Source organism: Hyaena hyaena, unplaced genomic scaffold, assembly GCF_003009895.1.
Source record: "Hyaena hyaena isolate Hyena2069 unplaced genomic scaffold, ASM300989v1 scaffold_838, whole genome shotgun sequence".
NCBI classification, from domain to species: Eukaryota; Metazoa; Chordata; class Mammalia; order Carnivora; family Hyaenidae; genus Hyaena; species Hyaena hyaena.
Genome location: NW_024081465.1, coordinates 740,993 through 766,849, shown reverse-complemented (window position 1 = coordinate 766,849; position 25,857 = coordinate 740,993). Strand labels below are relative to the sequence as shown.

General features: G+C 40.4%; 1 long non-coding RNA gene across 1 annotated transcript; it reads right to left on the bottom strand.

Moving 5' to 3' along the window:
* Positions 1-20,612: 20,612 nt before the first annotated feature.
* On the bottom strand, positions 20,613-24,639 carry LOC120222063. Its single transcript, XR_005525955.1, has 3 exons — positions 24,231-24,639; positions 22,067-22,216; positions 20,613-21,645 (listed from the first exon to the last, which is right to left on the bottom strand). It is a non-coding gene; the product is annotated as an uncharacterized LOC120222063 (long non-coding RNA).
* Between the last annotated feature and the right edge of the window lie 1,218 nt (positions 24,640-25,857).

Below are 25,857 nucleotides of genomic sequence, written 5' to 3'. Positions count from 1 at the left end.
AAAAAGTAAATGTTACTTTAAGGTAAAAAGAGGTTCATAAACATAGAAACATTAAATACATAAAAAATTGGCAATGTATTTAATGAAAAAGGAAATTCAATTAAACATCTGAGAAACAACAGTGTAAAGCACTAAGCATATACCACTTTTCAGACATTGATCTAAATCGGAGTTTCATTATAGAAAATAATGATCCATGGTTAAAACACTTGGATCACTGATAGTAGAGCCTTCAACATAAAGGGTTAAGGATTCTGACCCTTATGCAGTTGAAATAGTTATCACTTTTGATCCCCCCCCAAATGTAACTATTAATAGAAACCTTATTGAGGGCATCAACAGTTTGATCAACACATATTTAGAATGTGAGAAGTAAAACCATGGAGCCACAACTCTCAGAACATGTATCACATGAACAAGACTAGCTGTTTAAGGTCTGTAAGTCTGTATTTTAATCAAGGACCATACAGGAACCTTGGAGCGGCTTGTTTAGACTACAGTTAGTTGAATATTTTCATTAATGAAACCGAATGCTTTCTCATGTGTTAATAGTGATCTGTAATGAATGGAGTATTATCATTACACCAACCTTAACCCACTGTACATTAAACAAGGTTGTAGGTAAAGAGCCTATAGCTGTGGGACACCTGAGTAGCTCAGTAGGTTGAGGATCTCTTGATTTCAGCTCAGGTGTGACCCCAGGTTGTGGGATTGAGTCCTGAGCCCTGCCTCGGGCTCCCAGCTGAATATGGAGCCTGCTTAAGATTTTTTTTCTTTCTCTCCCTGGCTCATGCACCCCCCCCCCCCAAGAGAAAAAAAAAGTTGAAATAACTTATGGATTGTCTAGTAGAAAAAAAATAGCATACATAATATGTTATGACACAAAAATAAAGGATTCTCTAGGGTTCTATAGAGCATGTCATCTGTTTTTGTTTTCTTCGCAAAAAAAAATTTTTACATGTTTATTTTTAAGAGAGAGAGAGCGCATGCATGCATGCATGAGCTGGGGAAGGGCACAGAGGGAGGAAGACAGAGTATCTGAAGCGGCTCCCTGCTAATACCACAGAACCTGATGCTGGGCTCGCACTCACAACTGGGATATCATGAGCTGAGCCAAAGTCGAACACTCAACCGACTGAGCCACCCAGACACCCCAGAGCATGTCAGCTATTAACAGAATAATGCTTTTCCTTCTCTAGTTTGGATTCCTGTTTTTTTCTTAATTGTTCTGTCAAGAATGTCCAGTACTCTAATGAGAGTGGTCAAGTTGCTTCATTACCTTGTTTCTGAGGAAATAAGAGAAGCTTTTAGTCTTTTACTATTGAATATGTGAGATTTCTGCTTTTCATAGATACGTGACCTTTATTAGGTTGGGGTGGTTTCCTACTTTCTTGAGTGTTTTTAATTATAAAATGGTGTGCAATATGCTCACTCCCTATTCTGTATCTATTAGTTTGATCACACCAGATTTCATCTTCATTATGTTAATGTGGGCAGTCTCAAATGTATCATCTTCCATATGTTGAAACACCCTTGAATTTCAGGAAGAATTTGCACTTGATTATGTTGTCAAATTGTAAAATGTGCTTTTGATTCAGTTTGATTTGTTTTATTACGGACTTTTCATAAATATTCCCTGTAGGTGGCACTGTGTTCTCTTCTCTACTTGTAGCGTCTTCCTTTGGCTGGGATTACCTGGTAACGCTGGTGTTACAGAGTGTGTTTCCATAATCTCCCTTCTCTTTACTCCTTAGAAATGTATGTAGAGATGTGAAGCACTTCCTATCATTTCTATGAATTATCCAGTGGCTTCATCTGGCACAGGACACTTATTTCTCAATGTTTATTTTCAGAGAGAGGGAGAGAGAGAGAGAGAGAGGTAGCGAGTGAGCACCAACAGGGAGGGGCAAAGAGGAAGGAAGAGAGAGAATCCCAAGCAGGTGTAGCACGGTCAGCACAGAGCCTGATGGGGGGCTTGAACTCACAAACATGAAATCATAACCTGAGGTGAAATCAAGTCAGATGCTCAACAACTGAGCCACCGATGTACCCCTGCTTTTTTAACAAGTTTAGTACATGTAAATCCATTAAGATGTTCAAAAATATTTTGTCTAATGTCTGACCTTCTCTAGAGCAGACCCTCATCTCCATTACAATGAAAGCTGTTAGGCTTCTCTTAATCTTGCCCTTACCCTTGGTGTAAACCTGGTCAAGCTTAAAATTCAAGATTTTCTTTTAATCCTCAAGTTATTCCAAAGATTATTCCTAAATTGTTCTTATGAATGTTCTCAAAGCTTTCTGGTCTCCTTTTTTTAAGGGCTAAAAAATCTTCAGTCTAGTGTGTGCATGGAATCTATGGCATATTGTTAAATTTCCAGATTTTGCTACTTCAACACAGATTAACCTAAAGCTGTTTTCTACATTTGGAGGCACTGCCCTTGGGACAGAACTTCTAGATTTTAAGTACAATTTTTGTTCTCATTTAAAATTTTTTTTCATGTTTTTTTTTGGGGTGTTGGGAAAGGGACAGAGAGACACAGAATCTGAAGTAGTCTCCAAACTCTGAGCTGTCAGAGCAGAGCTGGTGCAAGGCTTGAACTTGCGAACCACGAGATCATGACCTGAGCCTAAGTCAGATGCTCTACCAACTGAGCCACCCAAGTGGCTCTCTTGTTGTTTTTAATGTGTATTTATTTTGATAGAGGAGAGAACTCCAAGCAGGCCCTGTATGGTCAGCCCAAAGCCCCAGAGGGGACTGGATCTCACAAACCATGAGAGCATGACCAGAGCCAAAATCAAGAGTCTTATGCTTCACCTACTGAGCCACCCAGTGCTCCATCAGGGCAAGGACAGTTTTGTGTGTTTCACATTGCAGAATTTGGGTTCCCAGTTCTCCAGTTGAGGTTTCCTCACACATTCGTTGCCAAGTGATTGTTTGAAGGGTGCCCTAGCTGAGGGGAATTTGAGGGAGACACAACTGCCGGCCTATAAAACAGACTCAAGCCAGAAATACTGAACTCAGACTCTGCACCTTACAAGACTGCCAAAAAAGGAGTGCCAATCATCTTTGGGTGACCCTGTGGAGAAACAGGCAATCTTGGTATTGCGGGTGAACTCATTTTAATACCTTTGGAAGGCAATTTAGTACTATCTAGCAGAATTCTGTGTGCTTTTTCTTCTCTTCACCAGCAATTTCCCCCTCAAATTTAGCCTATAGACTACATGCAAACTCGCAAAGCAAGGACCTTCAAGTAGTCACCATTCCTATGTAAAAAACGAAGATTGAAATAACCCAAAATCCTTTGGTAGAAAACCAATTAAATGGAATAATGCCCAAATATGAGGAAGAAGGAAAATAATCTACATTTATAATTGTATATATATAGAAAAACCACTCTGGGAGAGTACCTCAGAAAGCTTTTTGTTTTGGGAGAGTAGGAATAGGTGGATACATGGATAATTACATGGATAACAATTATGGGAACATTGTTGATTTTTCCTATTTTTGCTATAGCCTCTATTTTTCATTTCTGTTTTAGGTTTAAATTTCCTTTATTCTGCTAATTTTGAGCCCATAGGGTCCGTTCCTGATTTTTCTGAGATATAAGACAGTGATTTGTGCTACAGCAAGATATGTTACATTATTGCCTATTAAGCTATGTGGTCGGTTCCTGTGTGTAAGCTTATGTATCCATGGAAGAGTGAAGTCCTGATGATTTCTTCTCAGCTATCTTCCTGATGTTCGCTGATTGATTTTAAGGTTATTTATCAGAAGTTGTCAGTACATTCACCTAGGAGTAGTACCTGGAATGATTTTACTTTCTATTATTTGATCTCTTTAAGCTATATTTTCACATGGCATCCAGACATTCCTGCCAAAGCCATGCCTAGAAGCTTCTTTCCAAAAAGTCTCAACAAGTGGCTATAAACATAGTTCCCTTGAGAATGGACACTTAATGACAGACTGCAACAAGGATGGGGAGAATGAAGGCCATCAAAGACATCTGGGGACTCCTTTTCCAGACAACGATTATGAATGTAATAAATATGGGGAAGTCTCTTATCAAAGCACCAACTTTATTACACACAAGAGTATCCCTACAGGAGAGAATCCTTACAAATATAACGGATGTGGGAAAATTCTTAACCAGTCCTCCGATGTTGGTGATCATCAGAGGATTCATGAGGGAAAAATCCGTGACAGAGGTAATAAACCAGGGAACATGTTTAGTCATTCATCAAAACTAAATACGCACAAGACAATTAGTACTGGAGAGAAAAGGTCTATAGGTAACCAATTTATCAAAGCCCTTAACCACCAGCAAATGCATACTGTACAGAAACCTTACAAATATGAAGAATGTGGCAAGACCTTTAAGTTGTGCTCAGCCCTTACTCAACATGAGGTTACTCATGTGGGAGAGAATCCTTACCAATGTAAAGAATGTGGCAAGTCCATTAACTGTCCCTCATACCTTAATCAATATCACAGAATCCATACTGGAGAGAAACCTTACCAATGTAAAAAATGTGGCAAGGCCTTTAACCGATCCTCAGGTCTTAATCAACATCACAGAATCCATACTGAAGAGAGACCGTACCAATGTAGAGAATGTGGCCAAGCCTTTAACCGATCTTCAAGCCTTACTCGACATCACAGAATTCATACAGGAAAGAAATCTTATAATGTAAAGAATGTAGCCAAGCCTTTAACTGATCCTCAGGCCTTACTTGACATCACAGAATCTATACTGGAGAGAAACCTTACTAATGTAAAAAATGTGGCAAGACCTTAAGGCACCTCTCAACCATGATTGAACATCACAGAACTCATGCTGGAGATGAACCTTACCTATATAAAGAATGCGAGAAAAGCTTTAATCACTGTTCAACCTTTCCTTAATAATACAGAATTCATACTGGAGCAAATCTTTTAAATGTTAAGACTATGACAGAATTTGTAAGGACTCCTCAACTCTTATTCCACACCCGATTATTCATATTGGAGAGGAATGATAAATATTTGGGAATGTGCCAGACCTGAAAGCAATGCTAAACCCTGATTCCTTATCAGAGAATATATACTGGAGATGATTTTATAAATAGAATTTGGCAAACCCTTTAATCAGTACTCAAGCCTCATTCCACATCACAGAGCTCATACTAAAGAGAAAACTTTAAAATAATGTGGTAAAACGTTTCAGACTGTTCAAGCCTTACTCAGGATCACAGTTGCTGTTAAGAAACATTCCAAATGTAATGAATGTGGCAAACCGCTGGCTGGAACTCACAACTTCATCAGGATCACAGGGATGATACAGGAATGAAACAGTAAAACGTCCAAGCAGTGGCCATGTCTCTAACTGGGACTGAGTCATGACTCAATATCCCCAAATGTATGCTTCAGGATAATAAGAAAAAACCTTTTTAAATATACACTTTAGAAAACATCAGCATACAGAGAGGAAGGTAACTTGAAAGATATAAATATTTAGATTGTATTTACCTGATCAACTGTCCATAAATGTTACAGAATTTAGAGTAGAAAGGAGTACATTGGTCATGCTATTCAGACATTTTTCTCAATAAAAATACTTAACTTTATGGGATAAAACAAAGTTGAACACTTAGTTAATGTATCTGCTGGTATGCCTCAAAATATACAAGGGGTGGATTTTTAAATAGGAGTCATTAATTTCAATGTGTGTTTGTTTTACCCTGGCCCTTTTTAAGATGTTGATAATACAATCTATGAAAAGAATCTAAATGGCAATGTTGTTTACGCTTATAACGTTAATGTAACTTATTATGAACTAGGTGTTCAGAGCATCCAAGAAAATTCTTGTCCATTTATTCAAACCAAAAAAAGTTTCTGAATGTTACAAATAAAATGGTTTACTTACTGGCTTTTAAGGAAAAAGAGGTGGCAGTCCAGTCACATACTGAGGCAACTTCATAACAGCAGTAGAGATAGAGAATATCAGTTGATGTGGTTTAAATGAAGTCTTCACAGGTATGAGAAAGAGAATAGCTAACTCTTCCCTAAAAAGGCATGCAATTGTACATTCAGATTTTTTAAGAATTACCTCAGGTCTCAAAGAGTTTACTATGCAAAATGAAGGTGTTAGCAACTTAAAATAGATTTTTTATAGCTGTCTCCTTTAAGCCTCCTAGTCACCACAAAGTAAAAATCTGTAGGAGATACACGAAAGAGAAAGAGAATCAAAGTACACCACTCTAGAAAACTATCAAAAAGATAAAGAGCAAATGGGTAAGAAAGGGGCCAATAACTCTAAAACAGCTAAAAGCACTGAAAAGAATGACAAGAGTAACTCTATCCATACGTGTCTCAATACTTCCTTTAAATATAAAGGGACTAAATGCTCCAGCCAAAAGATATATTGGCTGAAAGGACAGAGGTTCACAAACTAACAGTATGTGCTGCCTTCAGGAGATTTCACTTCCACTGTGGGAACACACTCAGGCTGAAAGTGCAGATGTGGGAAAGGATCTTCCACGCCATTGGAAAACAGAAGAATGTGAGGGTAGCCATGCTTACATCAGACAAAATAGACTTTAAGCCAAAGACTGTAAGAAGACACAGCGAACATCCTTATAAAATAGAGGGGTCACCTCATGCAGCGTTTTTAGTTACGTGGTGTTGGGCAGAAAGCCAATAAGGTTCCCCCTATTTTTGTTTGGGAAGAACACCAATAGTGTGTTCGTGTCACTCCTACAGTGTTTAACACTTAAAACCAACACATTTTTCCATCCACGTTGGTGGTGTTTGTGCAGGTACCTGAATTGTAGCTTGTGGAATGTTGATGAACATCTGTATCTTAGGAGTCCCCTAACTGGCTAGTTGATACTCAAAAACCTATTCCAGTGATTTGAGGGTTGGAGAAAAAAAAAAGAAGTCTGACACTTCGAGAAAGACCTATTGCTTTGAGGTTTTGATGAGTGTGGGAAAATACTGTTGCAATGAAAATCTTGGTACTCTACTGTAACAAGTAGTCAATAGTTTATCAAAACCAACGTGTAGATGCTAATAAATCTTTTTCACAGTATTCGATTGGCTAACTTCTTGATGTAATACATTGCATTTTCCCCCCTCTCATAGGTCATTGAATTTACATTGTTCTCTGAGATTTTCAGACCCCAAATAAGTTATTTGTCTTTTCAGGCATGTTACCATAACACCACTCTAAAATTTCTAATATTAATTTCTGGGGACTTTTTCGTTGTATGCCATTGCAAGTGATCCACTTTTTAAGGATCACCTTTGCAATACTTGTGATAGTGGGTTTACTTCCCATTGGGTTCTTTCTGAAATGTACATCTTTAGATGGGAAACCTTATGGTCTACCTGGCTCACAGTTTTTAGACACAGTACATGTGAATTAAGGATTTATACATTGTTGGGAGCCATACTGAACTCACTACTTGAGAATACCTATTAGGTTAAGACAGGCTTGCAAGGTGCCCCGCCATTGGGTGGCAACCACTAGCTGTCCCTTTTCTTATCATTTGTGCTGGAGCACTGTACTCTGGAGTGCTTTGTTAATTGAGATCAGGAATGGCTTGTTCCCTTGTTCTGGCCCTGGTATGATGATTTCATCTGATTAAGGACTTGTGATATGGAGAGACATTAAGGTTCAGTGGCTTGGAAATCATGATTAGAACTAAGTAATTGATAACTTTGAAAGGTCAGATCCCGCCCTTAGTTCAACAAAATAATATTCCCTTATAGAGTGTCACGCTATTTCTGGGCATGGATGACATTGTGAGCACTATGGGCACTGTGGCTAGTGCTAAAGAGATCTTCTTTTGAGGTTATAAGAGCAGACATTGTGTCTCCAGCAGATTCTGTTTTTCTTAATACTTCCCTTGAGTTATAAATAGATTAATGAACCTTACTCATAAAAGATTGACCTTTATGTATACAATTCTGTTCGTTTCTTGGTAAAAGGTTTTTCTCAAGGCTATGTTAGAAACATTGTAAACATCATCTACTAAGGCAAATGCCACTTTTCTTGTTCCCTGTACCTTCACATATAAAGTTGACCCAGACTGAGCAGAGATGCCTGCCTGGTGACCGGAAACAATCTCGGGGCTCTCAAACCACTCTCTTGCTGACACGGTCCATCCTTCATTGATCCCTGGACTGGCTGGAGCAGGATTCTAGCAATACATTATACACATATTCACTAAATAGAACACATTAATCCTTTCATGTTGGAAAATGGTAACCAGCACTGCCCTTATGATTTGTTTCGGTTACATTGAAGCTGTAGATTAGATGGGGCGCCTGGGTGGCTCAGTTGGTTAACCGTCTGACTTCAGCTCAGGTCATGATCTCACGGTTCATGGGTTTGGGCCCTGCATCAGGTTCTGTGCTAACAGCTAGCTCAGAGTCTGGAGCCTGCTTCATCTCTGACCCTCTCTGATCCTCCCCTGCTCATGCTGCCTGCCTCTCTCTCAGAAATAAAACATTAAAAAAAAAAAAAAGCTGTAAATTTGTATATTCATGTAGTGTCTGCATGGACAAGACAATAAATTCTGTGTATTGCTTCTTACTCCCTGAGCTACATAATCATTTTGTGCATGGGATTGTTGTGTTGATGTAGTCAAATTTTAGTACCTAGAAGTCAATTATTTTTGAAACGAATTTTGTTAAATATATATAGAAATCCTTTATAGTTTTTTTTAAGAAATAGAACCAGCTTTTCCTAAGAAAAGAATAAATAGAAAATAAAGGAGTCAGTTCGACCAAAGGATAGAACTTTGGTAAATATTTATCCACTCCACATAAAAGCACCTAAATATAAAGTAACAATTAACAGACAAGAAGAGAGGAAAAGACAAGAGTACAATAGGAATGGACATCAATAGTGCACTTTCCCATAATGAATAGATTTTCCAGACAGGAAGAAAAATCAATAAGGAAATATCGGACTTCAATTCCATTAAGTAGGTGGTCTTAGAACATTCCACCCAGCACCTGCAGTAAAACACTCTCTTGTGTGCACATAGAACATTCTCAGTGTCCATTCCATGTTGGCTCACAAAAATCGATCTTAGTAAATTTAAGATTGAAATCCTATCAAGCAGGGTGCCTGGATGACTCAAAAGTGTCCAACTCTTGACTTTGGCTGAGGGCATCATCTCACAGTTCTTGGATTTGAGCCCCACATTAGACTCCACAATCTAGTGTGGCAGCTGCTTGGGATTCTCTCTCTCCCTTTCTGCCCCTCCCCTGCTTACATTCTCTCTCTCCCTCTCTCTCTCTCTCAAAAGAAAGAAATTAAAAAGAAAGAAAGAAAATACCATCAGGTATCTTTCCCAATCACAATGACATAAAGTTAGAAGTCAATTAGAAGCACAAAACAGAAAACATATCAAGTGTGTGAAAACTAAGCAAAATGCAACATTCATAAAAGCCATGACATCAAAATAACTCAGGTCCACTGTCAGACGAGAAGATAATGTGTGTGTATACAGTATATGCTGGCTATAATGAACAATATTGTATTGCCTTTTTCAAAGAGGTAAAGGGAGTGGTTCCTAAAACTTCTCATTACACCCAAGAAAATCCTAACTGAGGTGATGGATGTTAACCAAATTTATTACAAATACTTTGCAATATATACCTGTATCAAATCCTGAAGTTGTACATCTTATTCTAGTATAATAGGTCACTTATCTCAATACAAGTAGGGAAAAAAATATTAAATCAGCCCATTAGTGGTTGTGCATACATGAGGATATAAGAATGAGGGTGGTGACCCAGAAGATACAGCTTCATGAAAACCTCGTTTTCAACCACACAAGACCCTTAACAGAAAGTAAAGCCAAGTCCACTGAAATTCACAGTTACTAACAAACAATTGTGTTTTTATTAGCTCCTAAATACATGATGATTGGTTATGGTAGTGATAGAAAATACCTACATTAGGCATATCATTAATGATAACATAAAAATTATAAACTCTATGCTTATAAGACTATTTAAATAAAGTAAAAACCATTGATTTCTGCCGACCAACAATAGTTTGATCTTCAGACATCACCATTTTTCTAGTAAAGGTGGATCCTCCCTCTTATGCAAATTCAGAGTGTATGTTTAATTGCATTCGAAATTGTTTAACACATAAGTACTAAATATCCTGTGCTTGGTTCAATGTTTATGTAAATATTGTCACAAACCTATTCTCAATCAAATTCCTTTTTTTAATGCTACTTGAAGGTGGTATTTTCACACCAGTAGACATGTATCTCACACACACATAAAAAGAACACAACATACGCCACAGTAATTGTTAAGAAGACGTCTATGTTCATAGAGTTACTTGTTTGTATGCTTCCCTAGTTGAACATACCTGTCTCCTGCTGTCACACACATCATAAAATGTGATCTTTGGTGTACACATGTGACTTAACAGGGTGGTTCTGGGAGACGACACTGCTACCTCATCATGACTGTGCATTTTTACCGTGGTTGGACTATCTTTAGATTTTCCTTGCAAACTGATTTAAAACACACACAACATAATATCCTACCAACTAGGTTTCCACAGTTCAATAGGGAAGCCATAGCCTAGGTGATTCTAATGCCATGGAAGCCTCTGTAAGGAAACGGAGACTAAATTAGCAGTCACTGCACTGGAGCAAAAGAAAAGAAAAATCACAGTCAACTAGGCCTTCCAAACATACAGGAAATGCTTAAGGTGTTTGCAATCCAACACTCTCCTTCCTCTGCTTCCACCTCCTCTCTGTCAAAACCTTACCACTGCCTCCTACAAGTGGAACATGCCTAAACATCTCAATAGATCAATTAAATGATCAAATTTACCCTTGAAAATGCGAATGTACATCAGCTCATCATTTACTACCTCACAGTATCACCTTCCATTTTGACCACTTTTCTCACAAGGCCTATTCGACATTCTTGCCCACTTGCATTGTGGGCAGAAGAGTCAGTGTGACATCTTTTGCTGCCCCTCACCACTCACTTTTGCACAGGCATGTAAGACACCAGTGAAACTGTACCCTCACTTGCCCAGACTTTACTCTGGGTAATGGCTCCCCTCATCATCTGTGCAGATAGAGGTTTCCACCGAGTGCTGCACATGCATACAGGGGACTGGTAGCACAGACCGCCCCCTCAGGACCAAAACCTGCAGGCACATGCTTCTTTCACCTGCCCAGGGCTCCACAGCACCAGCCGTGAAGCTTGGCTCAACCAGGTGCATCATTCCCACCTCCAGCGGCCCTTCTAAGACACCACCTCCACTCGGATTCCTGATCCATAATTTGCGGCCAACGTTGTGGGCACAGAGGTCAGCTGTCCCTGAATTTGCTTTGGGGAGAAACTCTCGGCCTAAATGGAGCTTGCAAATCCTAACCGAATTTCCCCTTCAGATTCTGTCAAAAATGACCTGACATGAAATTGCCCTTCATGCCTCCACAGCCAGTCTCTGGTCCTCCCTTCTCAGAACACCTCACAGAACAGGTTTCCTGACAGCTCTACCTACTGAGTGGCCCAGGTTGATGTTGACACGGTCTTGAGGCTCAGACTCAGATCTAAGAGAGCAGAGGATGTACAACTAAATGAATCCATTTCACCTTTCTGGTTAAAACAGTGCTTCCAAGGGAACCCAAAGCATCCCATCTTCTTTTCCTGGGATGTCCATGGAGAGTCCACATTCAAAATTAGCCAAATATACAGACACCTGGGTGGCTCAGTCGGTTGGGCATCCAACTTCAGCTCAGGTCATGATCTTGCGGTCTGTGGGTTCAAGCCCTGCATCGGGTTCTGTGCAGACAACTAAGAGCCTGGAGCTTGTTTTAGATTCTGTGTCTCCCTCTTTCTCTGCCCCTCCCGCATTCATGCTCCATCTCTCTTGGTCTCAGAAAGAAACTATCAAAAAATTAAAAAAACCCCATAACTAACCAAATACAGGGCACTTGGGTGGCTCCGTCGGTTAAGTAGCTGACTTCTGCTCAGGTCATGATTTCATAGTTGGTGGGTTGCAGCCCTGCACTGGGCTCTCTGCTGACAGCTCAGAGTCTGCAGCCTGCTTCAGATTCTGTGTCTCCTTCTCTATCTGCCCCTCTCCCACCCCTTCTCTGTTTGTCTCTCTCCAAAAATGAATAAACATTAATTTTTAAAAATAAAGTTAACCAAATACATAAAGAAAATGACTGGCCTATTAAATATCCCTCTAAACCACCCTTTTCTATTTCTTAGTGTTTTCTCTATATTTGTGCCATCATGGTTTTTAAGATTACTGATGATGCAAAAGAAGAGAAACCATCTCTAATCCCAGGAAGGCTCACCCAGCATCCAAAACACTCCAGGAAAACCTGAAAGTGCAGTACCTAGTTCCCAAGTAAGAGATTTTCACAGGCCCCTCAAAGCAATGGAGCACCAGTTCAATCATACAGACTCTCACTGGCCATGGGGAGGCTTTTGGGTTTCACTGTGAATACCATGGAAGACACTGGCACAGAGGGAAGCTCTTTAGAGGATGTAGGAGCAGGAGAAGAGAGAGACAGCTCATGTCCCTCTGTGACCACTGAAGAAATAAACCTAGGCTTCTATAATCAGTCCATTGAAGCAGAGCTTTCAAAGCCACATTTTAATATCAAGTCTTTTTTTTCCCCACTTTTGACCGTTATCTCTGTCATCTGCTTCATTCGTTCCCACTTACCTGGGTGTGTGGTTATAATCCCCTTTCTCTTCATGCACCAGGGCAATTTCCTTTTCCAAAGATCTTGCCCAGGTCGAGTCTAGAGACAGCAGGCCTATTTACAAGAAAAGGAAACATGACTCTTGCTGGAGAACCTACAGTTTCAAATCCAGCCCTGTGCTCACCAGAGAAACATCACAGAAGAATACAGAACATGATTTCTCCAAACACGCTTTCTTGGTGGCCACTTTAGAACACTTAGGAAGGCTTTTCAATGTTCCACTCCTTCACTTTGGTTTACATTTTCTTAAAACTATTTTATTAATTTCTGAGAGACAGAGCGTGAGGAAGGGAGAGCCAGACAGAGAGGGAGATACAAAATCTGAAGCAAATACCAGGCTCTGAGCTGTCAGCCCGACGTGGGGCTCAAACCCACAACCCAGGAGATCATGACCTGAGCCGATGTTGGACACTTAACTCACTGAGCCACCCAGGGGCCCCTCCTTTACTCTAATTTGAAGTACTACTGAATCAAAAATAAAGACTAGATATTGGATTTTGAGACATGTACAACATTATTCTAGGCCATTTAGGCTCTAGAATTATAACTAATCTACAGTGACGGTCACAGATACCCTCAGAAAAACGGGAAGGTTAAATTAAAGATAAAACATCATGAATACTTCGTTCTTCACACCAACAAATGCTTAATTAGTTCCTTTTTCTAATGATGTCCTTTGTCATTTGTGCTGAGCTACTCTTTAGAATTTTAAGACACTTGAACATACCATAATTATACGATACTGGTTGCCTTTTGCTGAAAATAAGAGCGATAAATGATAAAGTGTCTCACATTGTGTAGAAGAAAATCGAATTAAAAAAATTTTTTTAATGTTTTATTTACTTCTCAGAGAGAGGGAGGGAGTGTGAGCAGTGGACGGTCAGAGAGTGAGGGAGATACAGAATCTGAAACAGTCTCCAGGATCTGAACTAGCTGTTAGCACAGAGCCCAAGCAGGGCTCAAACCCACGAATCATGAGATCATGACCTGATCCAAAGTAGGACGATTAACCAACTGAGACAAACAGGCGCCCCGAAAATGGAATCTTATGAGATTAAGAACTAACAACTTGTATTTGCAAAAACCAGTATCTCCAATAACCAAAGGTGAGAACCTTCATTTTCAAGGTGAATCTGGGAAAGAGACCCTGAACCAAGTGAATAAAGTTAACATTAACTGCAACAAGACAAACTGACAACGGTGGCCTGCTGCATAGAAGGACTCATTGCTGTTGTGATATAGTTTGCAAGATACAAAACAAAGACTAGTCATAATTCCAACAGGAAGATACAGCAGTTTTATGCAAATTCAAGCACAGATTCATCTCACACCCTATAATCTTTAACATATTTTAAATAGTCTCTTTTTGAAGAAATCTAGAGAGCAAGGCTCTCTTTTTCAGAACACTCACGTATCTTGGGCCCAACAATCATCTGGTTTCTTTGTTCATGTTCATTAACTAGTTTCCTTAGGCTCAGGCCACACCCAGACAGGACCTAAATATTATATATTCTAACCCTTCCCTGGGGTCCTGAAACCAGACCCATCTCCAGTGATACTCTTGGGTATTAACACAGTGCCACAGTCATCTATCCCAGAGGGAATATTTTCAATAGTTGCAGGTCATGAATTCATGGTAGGAGTCTTCATGCTGTACGGGAAAGCCGGTGGGAGAGAATGCCCAGAGAAGCAACCCAGGAATGTCCTGAAGAGCTGAATTTGACTGTCATGAAAGGGATACAAAACAAATCTGCCAGGCACGTACACCAGAGGTAAAAAAGTAAATGTTTGCAAGTTCTAAAATCATAGCATCTCAGTAAGAATGAGGACACAGTCCCTGAGCCAAGTCAGGACAAGATTACCTGAGAAGCAGCCATGTCTTCCTCTCCTTGCTCTCAAGTGCTCATGGGGAGATAGGACGTGGAGAAGTCACACCTGTCGGCCTTTCAAGGCCTCAGCACAGCCTCTTCACCTGCTCTCATCACCTCCGAGGCAGAAGAATCCTGAAATGCAGAAAACGCACTCTCCGTGACTTCATCACGGAGGAAAGATTCAGAAAAAAAGGAGCTCTTGAATGGACACTTACCTGTGAGTTTCTCATCCCGGGTTTCAGATATCCCGCCTTCCCACCGACAGCTGCACATCCCGCCACAGCTCAAGGAACGGGGGATGCACTGACCTGCTCCCTCCAAGTCCACACCTAAAAGACTATCATCGTCTCTTCAACTGAAAGCTGGACGCAGCCTCCCAAATGTATCTGTAAACTCTCGTGTTTCTCGTGGCCTCACCTGAGAATCACCTGGAGCTCATGATTAAAGCAGCACCGATGCTCTCACTCTGACCAATAGACAGACTCCGGCAGAGGGTCCAGGTGATGCTGGTTCTTGAAACTCGCCATGGGATGTTTCTTGTAAACCCAGGATGATAAGCAGTTCTGTGCGTTCAAGCTGAATTTGCCTATAAATCATGTGGTCCAGGTCTCAGAGAAGAGATGGTGATTCTGCAGGTTTGGAATCGGGCCTGTGACTTGGCATCTTCCACCGGTTCCTTGTTAGTACTGATGCTGCTCCCCCGCACCCGTGTTTAGTGGCACTCCACGAGAGATGCAGCACAGCACGCCTGAGCCCCCCACAGCCACCATCTGACTCAATACGAACAGCTCCTGCTGAGTTCCCAGGGAGGAGTTTGCCACCTCCTTTCCTCTGGTGAGTTTACTGTTGGTTCCCAGCAAAGGTCACCGTCACCATCCCGCGGGACCACATGCTTCACCGCACTTCACAGTTTACAGACAGAAGGCTCTGAACGCTCTAATGTCTGAGTAGGTCTCTATTTGGATAACAACGTGTATACATGGGCTACTGCTGCGCTTATTAAGCACTAACTTTGTGTTCACAAGGAAGTTGTGGGAAACTCACAGTCATGATGTGATTTAATCCTCATAATCACCTGCTAGTTGGACAGTAGGTGTCCTATAATAACCATGAAAATGTGATATGAGGCCCCACCCATGTGTCTCCTCTTCTTTCGCCCTAAAGTAAAAAAATGTATTAAAAATTTTTTCATATTGCGGCGCCTGGGGGGCTCAGTCAGGTGACTGTCCAGCGTCAGCTCAGGTCATGATCTCACAGTTCCTGGGTCAAGCCCAGCTCGGGCTCTGTGCTGACAGCTAGCTCAGAGCCTGGAGCCTGCCTGAGATTCTGTGTCTCCCTCTCTCTCTCTGGTCCTCCCCTGCTCATGCTGTCTCTCTGTCTCTCTCTCTCAGAAATAAATAAAAAACATTAAAACATTTTTAATATAGAAATGAAATATTGATGAATGAAAAATACTTAAAGGAAGATAGATTTTATAATCAGACAGTGTTTATAGTGTTTACATTTTTTAATATGATAAATGTTTGAGTGTATCAATCAATGCCAGTTTCCTGTACTATGTACAGCCTCATCGGTAATACATGATATTTTAATTCCTCCACATTGTTGTTTCCAGGTTTGCTTTCTTCAAAGATAGTCATGCTAGAAAATAGGACATGTCTTCTCCCTCTAGTTTCCCTGCTTTCTATGAGTTTGTATGGAAAATGTGTGTTATAAATTGTTAGATCATAGAAGATATGATGCATCATAAATGATATATAAAATATATATATATATATAAAATGCTTCAGCCTTTAAAAAAAGGATATCCTTCCATTTAGAATAATGAGGGGATATTATGCTAAGTAGTATAAGCCACAGAAAATGGCCAATATTGCATTAATTCAATTATATCTGGAATCTAATAATGTTGAACTCCTAAAGCAGAGTGTAATTATGATGGTCAGGAGCTGGCTGAGGGCACAATGGGAGATGTTGGTCAAATTGTACAAAGTTTCAGGTATCCATGAAACTCTGGAGATCTAAAGTATAGCGTGGTAACTTACACATATTACATGTCTATTAATCTTGAAATTTGCTAAAAGAGTGTATCTTCGATGTTCTCACAAAAAATTAAAAAATCAAAAATTGGGGTACCAAGGTGGCTCAGTCAAGTCAGCTTTGGACTTTGGCTCTGGTCATGATCTCACAGTTTGTGGGTCTGAGCCCCAAGTTCGGCTCTGTGCTGACAACTCATGGCGTGGAGCCTGCTTCAGATTCTGCATCTCTGCTTCACTATTCTGCTCCTCCCCCAACACAAGCTCTCTCTGTCTCTCAAAAATAAACCGTTTTTAAAAAATAAATAAATCAGGACTCCTAACTATATGAGGTAATGGGCATGTTAATTAGCTACATTGTTGTAATCATATTTTATTTTTATTTTTTATTTATTTTTTATTTAAAAAAATTTTTTTTTATGTTTTATTTATTTCTAGGAGAGAGAGAGAGAGAGACAGCGGGAGCAGGGGAGGGTCAGAGAGAGAGGGAGTCACAGACTGAAACAGGCTCCAGGCTCTGAGCTGGCAGTCAGCACACTGCCCGACGCGGGGCTTGAACCCACGAACCGCAAGATCATGACCTAAGCGAAAGTCGGACGCTTAACCGACTAAGCCACCCAGGCGCCCCTGTTGTAATTATGTTTTAAAAATACATACATTTATATTTTGTTACTTGAACAACTAGTGAATCTGCAGGAATGGAAAACAGGGTTCTGGGTGAAGGGTCGTGAAAAACAGGATTTAATGATAAAAAGAGAAATGAAGGGATTAAAAGATATAGTCCTCTGCTCCCATTTTTCTGGTTCTGGATATTTGGAATTGTGAGCACTGCCCTGGGAGACGGAAAGAACAATGACTCAGAATCTCACCTCCTCTAATCTGTCCTGGGAAGGCTGGAGATCTCAGAGCCAGGTAGACCTGGGCACAGTCTCAGAAGGGGGTGGATCTGCTTTGTGTGAGGGTGGGAGCTGGCTGCCGGCTCTGATCCCCTCACTCTGGGTTCTTCCCACTCTGTCAGTCGTAAGCCTGCCCAAAGAAATTTCATACACTGAATACACTGGAATAAGAAGCCTCGATTTCAATTATCACAGGTTATAGGTAGCTGAAGTTGTCATGATTCTAGATATTTTGTGGATCTTAACCTTGCAATGTTAAAGGCTCTTCCTTCCCCATTCCCACCCCCACCCTGCCCTGGGTTTCATTAAGGCAGGACCTAGTTGGCAGGTTTTAAAGCCCATGCTTGTTGCCACTTAGGTATTCTGCCCTGACCATCAGGGGCACCAGTATTTTGGAGGGTCACCAAATATGTTAATCCCCATTGTGAAACTGTCTCCAATACCCCATGCCCAGGCAAATGTTAGGCAAATATAATACCTCATATTGAAAGATACACATCTAAAGATATTCTGAGTATCTCTGCAGTCTTTCAGGGCAAACTGTTTAGTACTGACTAGATTCTCTCCTTATCTGCTAGAAGCATTAATACTACATAATTGTATGGATAATTATATAATACTTATAAAAGAATTCATTGTATGTGTTTAAATTTTTTTTAATTTTTTAAAATGTTTTATTTATTTCTAGGAGAGAGAGACGCGTGAGCAGGGGAGGGTCAGAGAGAGAGGGAGGCACAGACTGAAACAGGCTCCAGGCTCAAAGCAGGCAAGCAGCACAGAGCCGACGCGGGGCTCGAACCCACGAACCGCGAGATGATGACCTAAGCGAAAGTCGGACGCTTAACCGACTAAGCCACCCAGGCGTCCCGTGTGTTTAAATTTTTTAATCTTTTATTTATTTCTGAGAGAGAGAGAGAGAGAGAGAGAGAGAGACAGCATGAGCAGGGCTGGGTCAGAGAGAGAGGGAGACACAGAATCTGAAGCAGGCTCCAGGCTCTGAGCTGTCAGCACAGAGCCCGACGTGGGGCTCAAACCCACGAACCGTGAGATCATGACCTGAGCCAAAGTGGACGCTTAACTGACTGAGCCATCCAGGCGCCCCCAAAAAGATTCATTGTATGGATATACGTTATTATTTATTACTAGATTATCTTGCCCACATTTTATCTACAATGTGACTGCGTGTAATTGTGCGTAACACTCAGACATGAATATATAAATGACTGACAGGGACAAAAAGTGTTTTCTTTTGCCTCCCACAGAGAGAATAACCTGGATACACAGTGGTCACCACACCAAAGAATAAAGGGTTGCTGTGTGAGAATCAGGCTTTCGTTAAGGCTCCAAAGTTTATCTAATGAAAGAGAAAAGGTACAATGAGTGGAAGAGAGGGTATAAAACGGTACGAAAGTGCTCCCCAAAACTAGAATTCTTGGTGTAGCTGTTATCTCAGGGGAGAATCTAGGTGAGATACTGTTCCTATAAAGGTGTTCACCCCTCGGCTTGGGCATGCACAGAATAAAAACCATAATGAATCCTAGAAACAAAACATCTGGGTACATCTGAATGCTGCATAGAGTACGTCCGTGTGCTTGTCACAAAGTATATCAGAACATTATCCAAAGCCTATAATGTTTGCGATGTATCTCTTGTTCTTCTTGTCACACATGTACCTAGGAGCTGTGATATTTACCAGCTCAGGTTGGATCCAGCAGAGGATACTGGAAGGGCAATGGAAGGTGAGACTGTTACTTAATACTTTGCCCACCTGGAGTTCCTGGGACTGATGGTGATGGACTGGAAGACACTCAAGGACCAGAGTTGCCAATGGACTCACCTCTGGACTCTCTGAGAAGCTGGGGGGTGGGGGGGAAGTTCTGTATCAAATCATGGAGAAAATGTTTCAAACCAAAAGCTGCTAAGGTGTCTGGGATTCCCTTAGATAATGCCCTTAGATAATGCCCAACACTTGCCTACATTCAGGTAACTGAGAAAACCTGTCCACCTTGCCCTAGTTACACTAGAGTAAAGGAAATGATGACATAAGAGGTAGAAATCATGCAAGTGTCCAGTGAAAATCTGGACCAGAGAGATCATTTCCACTCTCAATACACAGCTGCCATTTTCCATGGTTCAATATTTATATTCAGAAATAGTGAAATCAGCAGGGAACCATGAGTTGTGGGCTACGGATTCCATGAAAAATGAAATCTAATCTACACTATTCACCAAACTCTAAAGTCACCCTATTGTACTTAAAATGTATGATTCCCTGTTATAGATGCTTTATTCTAATGATTTTAACTTTTATAACTATAGCTATTTGGATAAATCTGATTCCGTTTCTGCCGATGTTAAATAACCAAGTGTGTATTTATTTGACTAACTGAGGACAAGGTACAGTGGTCAGCCTTCCAGGCTGAACACACAAGAGAAGCCCAAACACATGAGCCCACGTTCACATCTAGAAACCAGGACCAGAGTCCACCTGCAACAGTTCATTTGTCATCTGTATATCTGACTGCATTCTTCATGGGCTAATATTTTTCTTTAATGTTTTTGTTTATTTTTTAATTTTTTTTAATGTTTTATTTATTTCTAGGAGAGAGAGAGAGACAGCATGAGCAGGGGAGGGTCAGAGACAGAGGGAGTCACAAACTGAAACAGGCTCCAGGCTCTGAGCTGGCAGTCAGCACAGAGCCCGATGCGGGGCTCGAACCCGCGAACCGCGAGATCATGACCCGAGCGAAAGTCGGACGCTTAACCGACTAAGCCACCCAGGTGCCCCTGTTTTTGTTTATTTTTGAGAGAGAAAGAGCAACATCAAGCTGGGAGGGGTGGGGAGACCGGGAGACAGAGGATCTGAAGCGGGCTCCATACTGTCACTGCAGAGACCGATGTGGAGCTTTAGGTAACAAACCACAATATCATGACCTTAGCAGAAGTTAAACACCTAACCAACTGAGCTTCCCAGGCACCACCATGGACTAGTACCTTTATTCAAGATGACAACCATAAATATGCCCCCAGACATTTATTCTCCAAGTAGGTTCCCAAAACATGACCTTAAGCAACAACTGAGAACTTGTGAGAAAGGAAAAATGGGGAGTTACAGCCCAGAACTATTGAAATGATAAAATGGGGAAAGGCCTAGAAATCTGATGTTTTATCGGTGCTCCAGGTAAATCTGATGCAACATCAATTTGACAGTCTCTGCAATTACTAAGTCACAGGCCATCCCTGAGTTATGCACATAAAAGTTACTTTTAGAAACCTCTATGTTTGTGGTGAGATTAGTGGTGTCACACACACACACACACACACACCACATTTTTTAAATTCATCAACGAGTCTGACTCTAACATAGTCTGTTCCAGTTTGCAGGTCTTCCTTGTCTCATTTTCCTCAATGGCCTCTTTGAGCATCCTGGAGTCACCTAGAAATGCACTCATCCTCACATTCTGTCATGAAATAATACAACTTAACATGAATTAGAATTTATTCAGATATTTCACCAAATAAAATATGAAACACATACAGCCACACATTAATAGATAGTATTTTATAATGGAGTAGAATATAGCAGCATTATCAATACCAATCTGCACTTCGTGATTTTTACTATAAGACAACAAATAATTGCACTCTTAAGAAGCTCCTTGTGCTCAAGTATAAAGAATGAGCACTCTGTATGCATACATGATAAATTCTTGTGGACCTGGGTAGGCGTACTCTAAATTTCAGGGGTTTTTTTCATGACAACTGATTACAGTGCAAAGCATGATGTCCTTTGTGTCAGATGCCTTAAAACACTTCAGGTAACACTGGCCATTCCTGACAATCTCACATATCTCCCTGTGTTACAGATACATTGTTACTTAGAGTTGTGGTTTGTCAACGTTCTGGTCAATGAGACGGGAGAGAAGTGCTTTGAAAAGGATTGTCTTTCCTGAGTGAAAAAGGAGTGGTTGCAAAATAAATTCCCCAAGTCCCATCAGATTTACACTTCCTCCTTGCTGCATGGAACACAGTGTGATACCTGACGGTGGGGCAAGTGTCTCTGGCCATGAGCAAGTGTGATCACAATGCCTGCAGGTGGACAATACCACAGGGATGAAATGGAAAAGCTAGAGACGACCATAGGATGGATGATCCATTTTATCAGACATGAGCATCTATCCACGCACTGTATACATAATACAAAATACACATCTTCTTTTCTATTAAGTACACATTCATGGTATTGTGGAGCACAAAATAACAGCTACCCCCAAATGCGTCCTTACTGTCATCCATACAAATGTTAAATGTGAGCACAACCTGGTCTCCAACTTCATGGTATCTGTCTCCACAATGGACAGACATCCTCTTTCTGCTCCCCACCCAATGGGGGGAAAATGCTACATGAGCTGTGAATGAACAGAGGGGCATCTAGCCTAAAAACTGGGGGGACTGTTTGAGGCAGAAATACTAACTCTGACTGATGAACTGCTCCCCAACTAATCAGTACCTTGCACAATCCTCAGAGTAGAGCACTCATCATGGGGCCCCAGCAGAATGGAGTTTCCTGCCAGCTGTGGATCAGCCTCAGTGGAATGTCATCCATCTACAGTGGATCAGACCAACATTGGGCCAGCAGCCCATATAAGAGTTGTTATACCTGTAAGATGTTTTAAATAATCTCTAAGGTAACCACAATGAAAATACATACTAATAATAGATTCACCAATAAAGGGATGATGGAATTGATTCTGTTATTATAACAATTCACGTAGACATGCTACGACCTTCACTGACCACTATCCAAGGGAAGAAACACACAAGGTGAGTCACAAAGTATGCATGGGTAATATTTCTGCAGAAAAATAAACAGATACTTTTAATGGCAAAGGGTACAAAACCAATGCATATTTGATTACACTCACATTGTCCAAAAATGTAATGAGTTGAAAATTGTCACTCTGTAACAAAATATTCAGGTAAAAAGAAAACCACACCTAAATGATGCTTTGAAAATTCCTACACAAAAGGAAGCATATTATTATGGAACTTCAAACCAGAATAAAGGAAAATATAACCCCAAAAATTCTACATCAAATGGATGAGTTATTTAAAGAAAACCTACTACTGGGGAGCCTGCGTGACTCAGTCCGTTGAGGGTCCGACTTCAACTCAGGTCATGATCTCATGGTTCATGAGTTTGAGCCCTGCGTCCGGCTCTGTGCTGACAGCTCAGAGCCTGGCGCCTGCTTCGGATCCTGTCTCCCTCTCTCTCTGCCCCTCTCCCCAAAAAACTAAATAAACATTAAGAAAATAATTTTAAAAATAAAGGAAACCTACTATAATTTTACTTTAAAGTTTCCTTATTTTGAAAGAAACAGAGCACAAGGAGGGGAGGAACAGAGAGAGAAAATCCCAACAATGAGATCATGACCTGAGCTGAAATCAGGAAATGGATGCTTAACCAACTGAGACATCCAGGTGAGCCTATGTATCTATAATTTGAAACTGTGACTGTGTACCCATGAAGAAAGGAATGTTTTGAATTATCAGCATGTCTTCATGGACAATAAAGTTGTAAAGAATATTCATTAAAATCTACCATGGAAAACTCTAATGAAAACTTTTATGAATTAAGGACTTATAACATTAATAAATGTATTATGTTAATAGATCCCTCTTATTACACAGAATTTAAGCGTATAATCCATATTTTAGAATCCAGCAAACAAAAAGGTTTCATTTTATTATTTTTAAGTTTGTATTAAAAGTATATTTTCTACCCTACAACCCAGCAATTGCACTACTAGGTATTTTATCCTAGGTATACAGGTGTGCTGTTTCATAAGGGCACATACACCCCAATGTTTACAGCAGCACTATCAATAATAGCCAAAGTATGTAAAGAAACCAAATGTCCATCAGTGGATGAATGGATGAAGAAGATGTGGCATATATATATACACACACACAATGGAGTATGACTCAGAAATAAAAAAGAATGAAATCCTGCCATTTGCAACTATGTGGATGGAACTCGATGGTATTATCTTAAGCGAAATTAGAGAAATACAAATATGATATGACTTCACTCATTTGAGGACTTTAAGATACAGATGAACATAAGGGAAGGGAAACGTAACATAAAAACAGGGAGAATGAGAAAATCATTAGAGATTCTTAAATATGGAGAACAAACAGAAGGTTATTGGAGGGTTTGTGGGGATGGTGTGGACTAAATGGGTAAGGGCCTTAAGGAATATACTCCCGAAATCAATATTGCACTACATGCTAACTTAGATGTAAATTCAAAAAAATAAATTAAATTTTAAAAAAGTATTTATTGAAATAATGATGTGGTAACACAGACTTCCCAATTTTGAGGGCTGAGGTCATTCTTTTAAAATGTGAATGTACAATTGTATCCCATTTGGGGAAGAGTTAGCGCTCCTCTGATATCTGTGAGATTTTCTTCGTTTGAACCACATCAACTGACATTCTCTACTTCCAACTATTGCTGTGATAAAGATATACCAGTGTTTTACTGCACTGCAACCCCGTTTTTCCCTAAAGACCAGTTGGCAAATTATTTTATATATAATATTCAAGAAGATTTTTAATTTTAATACAGGAAGAAAAACAATGTTAGGAACATCTATTTCATGATAACTTACATCAATTTCATAACCACAAACAGCATCTGCATTGAGATGTGCTTTATATATTGGGTGTCATGTTTTCCATAGAAAATGATGAATGAGACTTACCTAAAGAAGGGCACATCATATCTTTGAGGCAGCAATAATCGACCACGTGATTTTCCAAACCCACTAGGAAGAAATGAATTTCAGAAGTAAATTGAGAGTAGAAATACATTAATACTTGCTGGTTACAAACGTCAGAGAAACTCAGTGTGAGGGGGGAAAAGCATATATTGAGATTAATCATACCTATGCAAAAATTGATCTACTTAATCTTTTAAGGCATAATAACATATACATTTTCAAAGTCTTTCACTTTGTATTATTCCTAATAATGGGTGTTTTGATGTAATGTCTGAATAGAGTGACTGACGTTCTGCTTTCTACTGTGATTTCCGGGAAATTTATTGACACTTGATGGTCCATTAAATACTTTTCTAGGCGCGCCTGGGTGGCTTAGTCGGTTAAGCGTCTGACTTTTGCTTAGGTCATGATCTCGCGGTTCGTGGGTTCGAGCCCCGCGTTGGGCTCTGTGCTGACTGCCAGCTCAGAGCCTGGAGCCTGTTTCAGTCTGTGACTCCCTCTGTCTCTCATCCTCCCCTGCTCACGTTGTCTCTCTCTCTCCTAGAAATAAAAAAAAATATTTTTCTAAATATTTATATCTTTCAAGTAACTCTCATTTATGCACTGCTGGCTGTTTGCTAAAGCGTACATTTCACATGAAGGACGTTCCTCATTCATTATGTTTGTGAGGTTTACATCTAGCGTGAGCTTTGCAGTATTGATTAAGGACAAAATTCTACTCACAAGCACTGCAGGTTCCTCTATGGTTTATTGTTTCTATCCTGTAAGATGGATAGCCGTGAGGGGAGCACAGTGTGAGTTCCAGATACAGGCTTCTCACAGTCTTTACATTTGTAATGTTTCTCCTCAGTATAAACTCTGTGATGCTAAGTAAGGGTTGAGCAGTCCTAAAACTTTTACCACATTCTTTACTTTTGTCAGTTTTTTCTCCAGTATGAATTATGTGATGTAGGATGAAGCTTGACCTCTGATTAAGGGCCTTGCCACATTCTTTAGAAGTTAATGGTTATTTCTCAATATAGGCCTTCCGATAGGAAGTAAGGGGTGAGCAAGTCATAAGATTCTCACAATCCTTAAATTTGGAAGGCTTCAAAAAGGGGAGAAGACATGAACAGACACTTCTCCAAAGAGGACATCCAGATGGCCAACAGACACATGAAACGATGCTCAGCATCCCTCCTCATCAGGGAAATACAAATCAAAACCACACTGAGATACCACCTCACGCCAGTCAGAGTGGCTAAAATGAGCAAATCAGAGAACTCTAGATGCTGGCGTGGATGTGGAGAAACGGGCACCCTCCTACACTGTTGGTGGGAATGTAAACTGGTGCAGCCCCTCTGGAAAACAGTGTGGAGGTTCCTCAGGAAACTAACAATAGAACTCCCCTAGGACCCAGCAATAGCACTGCTAGGAATTTACCCAAGGGATACAGAAATGCTGAGGCATAGGGGCACATGTACCCCAATGTTCATAGCAGCACTCTCCACAATAGCTAAAACATGGAAAGAGCCTA